General features: G+C 30.2%; 1 pseudogene; it reads right to left on the bottom strand.

Moving 5' to 3' along the window:
- Positions 1-4,078: 4,078 nt before the first annotated feature.
- LOC131050134 (light-independent protochlorophyllide reductase subunit B-like) lies at positions 4,079-5,610 on the bottom strand (annotated as a pseudogene).
- Positions 5,611-9,209: the final 3,599 nt, after the last annotated feature.

Genomic DNA, 9,209 nt, shown 5'->3' with positions numbered 1-9,209 from the left:
AATAAAGCGACATTTTTAAATAAATGACTAATCTAATGCAAGAGTTTTATTTATTCTAATTTCTCAACTACAAATGCATAAATGAGCATGCTAACCCAAGTTAAATACCTTAAGCTTGCTACATTAATAATTTAAGGCAATCTCTTAAATTAATGATTAATCATATAAAGGAAGCTACCCATTTAAATTTCTAAATTACTAATGTGCTCGTCTACTCATAAATTTGAATTAATACTTAGGATAACAAACCTCACTTACCTCGCGCAAGGCACGCAACTCGAGGGAGTCCTCCAAATCTCTCGACATGCATCCCAATGAAAAGCAAGCTCCATGAATCCACACACGATGCTCACCTAACCATGGCTAAGGCAAGACGAGAGTTATATGACCACCAAATCCGAATTCTAAAGATGAAGGAGGCATACTCAACCTTGCAAATCCCAAAGGAGATGAACCTTGCCCTAAGCGGTGTTGTACCTGCAATCTCCTGCACCCATGAATTCATACAAGCATGCATATACATATACATATTCAATGAAGGCGTTAGCTCAAGATTCATCACAAGGGTTAGGAACAATTACATTTACATGAGAATCAATGCAAAAGCACAATAATAAGTATGCACAGTTATTAATATTATCTAAACTACACATTTCACCATGGTTAACCTACCATTCAAGAATGCCACATAGGAAGTCAATCATGGTCAAACGGGTTTTACAAACCTAACTAGGGTATGGGCATTATAGTATATTTCAAACCCGTGGAAGTAAAAAGCCATAACCATGCCCTATATGTTTGAAACAGACCCCATTTCTCAAAAAAAATATTTATTTGAAGGGTCTTATGAGAAACTAAGAACTTTAGTTCTGAAAAGAAAAACTTTATTTTTTCTTTATTGAAAAAGTCACCTATGGTTTTGTCTTCCATTATGTGGTTCAAACTTTCTGTTGAACTATATTTTTCTTTTTCTGCAAATTGATTCATTCGCAAAGATATTTCGGACAGTAGATCATCTTGGTAAGAAGTTTGAATAAGATATATGTTGGAACTAAAACTGTTTTTAAAATATTGGTTACAGGTGTTTTCTTCTGAATCTGAACTATTTGAAAAAAGATAGCAAGAGTTTTTGTCAAAATTGACAATTTGTGGGCTTATTAAAGGAGTTTTATAAATATCTTCAATCAAAAAAAAATTTATATTACTATGAATAATAGAGTTCAATTTTTTAAATAAATTAGACGATTTATGCAAATCATGGATTAGCGCTTGGTCACATAAATATTGATCCAATAATCGATTTACTTGTGACTTTATGAGTGAGATAGTTTCTTTCTCTGAGTACAAAACTCTCATCTCACCAATACACAAAGAAAACAGATTGTTATGAATCAGAACTAAATTGGGAACTAAATTTAATAATTGTCCATATGTTACATTCTTATTTTTTATATGAATCCTCTCCATGTAAGAAGCTAATCTTTTTTTATAATTTAAATGAGGACAGTGTAAATAATCTAAAAATTCAAATGTATTTGCTTTGTAAAAAGAAGCTCTCAATGAATTTTGATTAGAGAGTTTTAAAGGATTCAACCAATTGTCTCGATCATCGAATATTTCTGAAAGATCTGCGTTATTCAATAATTCCATGTATTTTTTTCCATTATCGTATACATCAATAATCGATTCAATTATCGGTTTCTCATTCAAACCTAATGGTGATATTATTTGTTCATCGATCAAGGATTCAAGATTAGGAATTGATTTAGATTTTTTTTCATTTTCAATCAGATTGATATTAATCTTGTCCGAGATAATCTTATAAATTTTATTATCAAAAATTTTATTCGGATTTCCAAACCAACCCCAATGTTGAGTAGTCCATAATTCAATTGGATCGAACACTCTATTTTTTAAATTGTTTTGTTTGGAAATGGACAAAACATATTCTAATCTTTTTTGAAAGATTTCGATCTGAATGGACAATACAAAAGCGTTCAAATTCTGATTTTTATTTTCAACAGTTCGAAAAATAGAGCGTTTGAACCATTCTTTCTGACATTTTCTCCAGCTTGATGAATGTTGGGTAATTATATCTTGCGTTACATTATTCAATTTTATCCAATTTGTTTGAATTGGATCTTTTAGATTGCGACTTAATGTTTTGATTAAATAGATTCTATTTAATATTTTTCGTAATTCAAAATTGAATTCCAAATAGTATTTATTCCATACTTTTTGTAAATTCAAATAGTATTTATTTCATACTTTTTGTAATTTCAAATAATATTTATTCCATACTTTTGTCAATTGAAAAGAATATCTATTGAATGTTTTTACGAATTCAATATAGAATCTTTTCAATACTTTTTTCCATTCCAAATAATACTTCTGGAATGATTTTAAAAAAACATACTCATCTAGTACAGTTTCGGATTCTAAATCGTCCAATCCAGTTTCAAATTCTAAATCGTCCAATACAGAATCTGATTTTAAAGAATACTTAGAGTATTCATTAAATACTTTTGAGAAAAAGATGTTCTTCAACAAATGGAATCTCTTAAACATTTTTTCAAAATGCTCGTCAATTTGAATCTTGTATTTATTCAATATTAGTTGAATGAAAATTTTGATGTTATCATCCTTTGCTATTTGATTTGTATATTTATTATCTTTATCAAGAATATTGAGTAGCATAAAGAAAGAACAATGCTTTAATTTATCTCTGTAATTGAAGATCTTGTTCAATAATATATTCTTGTTAAGTTCATATAATTCATTCATGTGATAATCCACATCCAGGACAATTTCATTATAGTAACCCTGATTAGGCTTAGTTATTGATAGAGAAAATTGATCCATTATTTTAAGAACACATTTTTTCAATTGAAAATCATCATTTAATGTTAATTCTTCTTTATTTTGAAGATAAATTCTGATTCAAAAATCGAATACAATTTAATTGGTTTATCTCTTTTTTGAGATTCCATCCAGGATTTGATAAAATATCATAATTTACAGAAGGATTTTTAAGAAATGTTTTAACCTTCCATATATCAACTATTCTATTCTTTTCTAATCCCCTAAAATATTGAAAAGTGTCTTGCCGCCCTTTCAACAATTTTAATTTTTCACTTGGTTTCTTAGTATAATTAATACTTATAGATGATTCATCTATTGACAAATCATCAAAGAACCCTTTGAAAAATTCTGATTCTGAAAAGGAATAATATTCTCTTATTCAATCTGATTCTTCTTGTTCCATTTTTTCTTGGAACATTTCTTCCAATATTTTCTTACATTTATCCCTTATTTCCTTGAGTTTTTGCAGTTGCTCTTTGTAGTTTTTTATTTCTTCAACTCTTTCTTTCCTTTCTGAAATTATGGAATCTTCTGATCTTGAAGAGAAATCAAATTCTTTTGTTTGCACTAATTTTTTTTCTAGTTGCTCAATTTCATTTTCTAGTCCCTCAATAATTTTGTTTTTATGAATTATCGATTCCCTCCATTCATAAAGGTTTTCAGGTTCCCAATATTCATTTGGAATCGAATTAAAAGATGAATCAATCTCCCATTCGTTGCCATTCGATTCCTTCTCTGAAGGACTTTCCCAACTTATTGTTTCTTGCTTCTCAGATATTCTATCATCTATTTGATTCAGATTTGTGTTAGAACCTGATAAAATCCAAACATGTTCTTTTGGATTGAGCAAGCAACATTGATATCTCCTTACAAAGTGGTTATATCTCATTGATTTAATTTACATTAACCCTAGATTCTGCCCCTAATTGAAAAAAAAAAGAAATTGATACCTGGTCTATTAAACATATCTTTTTAAGGAGATAAATGTTGAGCTAAGAGCATCTTCGAGTCAAAATAGCGGATGCCATAATCTATAGAACTAATCATGTCATTCAAGTTTCACGTTGCTTTCTACCACATGCTTTTAGGCTAATTTTTATGATAAGATAGATCTCTGATCTGATACAAAATGGATATGTAATTATTAATAGTCATTAACTCAATTTCTATAATACATTTTGAATATATATATGTATCTATTCATTTCTCTAGTGAGCTAGGTATTCAACGCCTCTTTAGCTACGTACATTACTTCGACAATAATGGTTTCAATCCCCTTTTGTCATGCAAATTTCTCAGTATTTCTTTCTACCTTTTCTCTGGAAAAATGAGGAATTTTACTTAATTCTAGTCGACTTTCAGGATTCCAAATTAGGCCTATATCCGTAGACAATTATTTGGATATTATTTCTTTAGTATCATGACCACCAAAAATATCTAGAAGATGGTCCTCCATACCCAGAGCAAATGAGTTATAAACTAGATCAGCTATTTGATTAGTACCTTCATAACCTAGAAAGGATTGGTATCCCAAGGGAAAGTTTTGTATATGAACTGGTGCATAAATAACTCCACAAGGAATATCAAGACATTTACCAATATGATGTTCCATTTGAGTACCAAATATTGCAGATGGTTCCATGTGAGCGATCATATCTCGTACCTCAGAATGATCATCTGTGATCACTATTTCATCGTAGAAACCTTGAATTTTCTCTTTGAACCATTCTGCATCATGTTTGCAATAAGTATTCACACGAATCCCCATTTCTCAAACAAGTATCTTAGTGATTGAAGCAACGTGCGTTGTATCACCAAAATGACTATTTCTTTGCTCGTCAAATTCTGACAATCAATAGATCTTGAAAACCAAGCAGCTTGGGAAACAAATTGAGTCTGTCCATTGATATAAGGTTCATAATCCACTCCTTTACTTGATGAACTAAGAACCAAGGTATTCACATTTTTTTTAATCTGGCGGATCCACTCTGCCATATCTACAGCTCCCATGGGAGCTGTAGATATGTAAGGCATACCATATTCTTTATTTAAATACATTGCTGTCATCAAGACCACTTCACGATAAGGAATTAAATTGAACCAAGATTTTGGTAAATTCTTAAGCTCTTCTACAAATTCTCCTTCAGGAATTATTTGATTAATTTGGATGTCCAAGTCTCATAATAAACGTCTTAACTCACGACAATCGTGTTGATTATGAAAACCCAATGTAAAAATTCTAATTATATTGACATAAGGTGCATCGGTTAGAAATTGATCCCATTTTTCTTGTCTATGACATCTATCTAAATAATATTGAACCACCTGTTCCAAAGTTCTATCCACTGCTTGAATTTCATTTACTTGATAATGATCAACATCTGCAAAAATTACATTGGAATCAGAAATTATGGATTCTCTATTCACAAAGTTCTGTAAATATTCTTGCAAAATACTAGAGGTACATGTAGGTGTCAATATGATAAGATCAGGATGTTCCTCTTTATCTTTCCAGAGAATATTATCCACAACTCTTTCTTGAGATCCACATGCTAGTATGTGACGATCTACTATGCTAGCAGTTGCAACAGTAAAATCTCTTTTGCGTTCTAACATAGAACACATTACATTAAAATAATCATCTCCTAGAGGAGCATGCATAATGGCATGCACATTTTTGAAAGAACTAGCTACTCATAGGGTTCCAATATGAGCAGGACCAACGTACATCCAATAGGCTAATTTCATAAATTAGACTTTATCTCTATCTCAATTTGATCTGTATTCCCATCGTACATCACAAAAATATCCCTTTCTATATTTAGATCTTATTGAAATCATATTTTTGTTCTATAAGTATAGTCTATGAAAGGATGAGAAATCATAAAAGAATTTTTTTTCTTCTTATTTCTTTTTTCAATAATACTGTTCCACCTGGGACAGAAGGATTCGAACCTTCGGAATAACAGGACCAAAACCTACTGCCTTATTGCTTGGCCACACCCCATTGTTGCTTTATTTTAATAAATTAATATCAATTGATACAATGTTTCATTTTAATTCATTCTTATCTAGTGCTATGCAATTATGCATAGAAAAACTGGAGGGATCATTTCTTCAGATCTATATTTATAGGGGAACCTAAAAAGAAACAAGAATATACATTCATTGGTCATTCTATATCAGAATGGTTAAAATATTCTATGAAGAAATTATCCCTTCCAACTCGAAGACTAAAAGTCTAATCTTGTTGAAGAAATTCGATTGATTGGCCAAATACTTTTGGATCTTTACATCATTTTTATTCATCGGAGAATCAAAATGCCAGTTATCCTCAACCTCCATATTTGTCTAGACGATGCTGCTTTTCATTTGAATAATCTCTTTTTTGCCAAATTGCCTGAAGCTTATGCGATTTTTGATCCAATTGTTAATGTAATGCCAATTATCCCTCTATTCTTTTTTTTATTAGCCTTTGCTTGGCAAGCTACCATAAGTTTTCGATAATGAAAATCTTAAAAAAAGTTTTTTGTATTCACTTGATACAGAAACTATTTTATTGTTTCAATAGTTACATTCTAACTATTTCTATTGGATAATTTTCATTAACCAAATTGGTGTAAAACTATTTTTCCTTGTTCTAATGTTTATTTTGTGATACATCAATTGTTCTCAACAAATCAAAATACCTCGGATTAGTCAATATCAACTGCATCACAGTTGGAATTTGGGTTATTAGGTATTGATTAGAATATGTTATTTTATTAATAGAGGCGCATATCTTTGATATTTATTTAAAGAACGAGTAAGGATGAGAATTTATCTATGTATTCCAAATTTTCTTCTATTTTAGACAATTTATATACTTATTTCTATTTTTTGTTTGAAAAGATGATAGATAAATTTATTAATTGTGATAATCCTAAAAAAGTTTAGGATAGTTTAATTGGTACTTGAGTTCCTATTTATCCTGTTCAATTCCAAGCAAAGAAGAAAAGAGAAATAGAATAGATTCAATTCTGTTTCTGCTTTTTTTCTTTGCTCGGCTAATAAGTATATGATACAAAAATTGATGATCTATTCCGTTTTCTAATAAGAATCCCAGAGATTACATGATGCTTACTCTTACACTATTCGTTTACATAGTAGTGATATTTTTTATTTCTCTATTTATCTTTGGATTCCTATCAAACGATCCAAGATGAAATCTTGGGCATAAAGAATAGTGATGAAAAAAGATTAGAAAGTAGATTTTGTAAAAGGGCCTATTTCTATAGGTTTTGAGTAGTCATCTTAAGTGACTAAACGAAGAGAGAGGGATTCGAAGCCTCGGTACAAATAGTTTGTACAATGGATTAGCAATCCACCGCTTTAGTCCGCTCAGCCATCTCTCCTAGATGGGAGATCTAAAATGAATATAGCATTTCACTAAATAAAGACCAAGATTTGTGAGAATCCGATTTTTTTTCTTTATTCCATTCCAAATGATTTTCCGCTTTCTCTAGCCCGGCCAGTATTTGGCCAGGCCATTATCTTCCCTAGATAAGAATAATTAACCAAATTATGAAGCATACAGTGCTCTAGCTAATCTGAGAGCTAAAAATAATACTATAAAAGTAGTAAAAGGGATATCAAAATTTGACCTAGTGATATCATTTTTTTATTTCCTCTCCAATCACTTTTTATTATATAAGATAATAGATAAGCACTTCTAGTTATTTATTTTAATGATTTTGGTTGTTTCAAGCTATAATCTGGATGAAATGTTCTAGATTGAAAATGGATAGATCATATTGGAAGGGTAAAAAAGAGATTTCAAAGACTAGGAGTGGATAATTTTTATGAAAATGATCATAATTTTCATTTTCTATTCATAAAGAAAAACTATGACAAAATCATTTGAACCATTCTAAGGAATGTGTTAATAATTCTAATAGCTATTATAGAGTGGTTACTAAAAAAAATATTACTTAAGTAATAGGGTATTATTTATGAATATCCATAAAGGATTGTTTTTGCAAGAGTAAAAACAATAAGGTAAGGGGTGGATTTAAAAGGAACCATCTCCTATTGAATTATTCAGGAATAGGGAAATATGATGATAGGAACTTGCATTAATTCTTATTAGAATCTAAAAATTCATTTTTTCCCTATTGGACAAAAGATCGATTTGTATGATACAATGAAATTGTGGCGGGTATAGTTTAGTGGTAAAAGTGTGATTCGTTCTATCATAATATTCAACATAGTTGAAGGATCTTTCAACTCTCGTCTATATTTTGAAAAAAAAAAGCTATATTTCTATATAGGTTCCAAACCTCTCCTATGAAAACCCTGGTTTATGAAAGGAATTGTGCACATTCTCGTAATTTGGATTTGGAATGATAAAAAAACCCTATTTTCCATTCCATCCAAGATGGCGAAATAGAATGTAGAATGTTTTCAAGGATTAGACCGATCTATCTAATCAGATCAATTAAAGGTCCATGGATATCAAAAGATTATTTTTCATCATAACTAAATGTTCAGCTGCTAGAATAGCAAAAGTTGGAGCCAAATAGCTAGATAACAATGACTTTGGTTTACTTGAGTCATCGTGATTTTGTTTGAGCTCAGTGGAATTTGATTTCCTCTAGGATCGCAATCAGTAGAAATAGGGAACAAAGTAATTAGATGAATTTTTTAGCCCAATATTAAGATTTTTCAATCTTATCTTTCTATAGGGATCATCTATAAAGTGAATAGGTATTCTATATTTAAGGTTGTTCACTTGAAATTAAGAGGAAAGAAAGAACTACAAATAAACTAACATAGATGTTATGGAGCAGAGCAAAACTATTTTTGAATTTTTTTTATTTTTTTATTCACAAATATTTATTATTATGTGAATAATCATTTTTTATTAGACCTCCCATTCTATCTCTCTCCCATGGAGGAGCTGAATGAAATGAAATTTTTGTGTTCAATTCTGAATTAGAGGCATTAATCAACATCGACTATAACCCCTAGCCTTCTAAGCTAACGATGCGGGTTCGATTCCCACTACCCGCTCATTTATATTCCTTTTTCAAAATTTTCATGTCAAATTCTCTCTCATTCACATGAATCTTTTATGCCCATGTTACATATCTATTATTTCTCTTTCTTTCCCGAATCTGGTTGTGGATGGAGAAAAAATCATACTTTTTTGTTCCCGATAAAGTATTTCAAGGAATAATGAAAATAGAGCATCCATCATCTAATGGATAGGACAGAGGTCTTCTAAACCTTAATTATAGGTTCAAATCCTATTGGATGTAATAATGCATTATGCTTTGTAAATGTTGCAAAATGATTATTAAACTCTT

This window comes from Cryptomeria japonica, chromosome 5, assembly GCF_030272615.1.
Source record: "Cryptomeria japonica chromosome 5, Sugi_1.0, whole genome shotgun sequence".
Lineage (NCBI taxonomy): Eukaryota > Viridiplantae > Streptophyta > Pinopsida > Cupressales > Cupressaceae > Cryptomeria > Cryptomeria japonica.
Note: the sequence above shows the minus strand (reverse complement) of the source record. Positions and strands in the feature narration are given on the sequence as shown.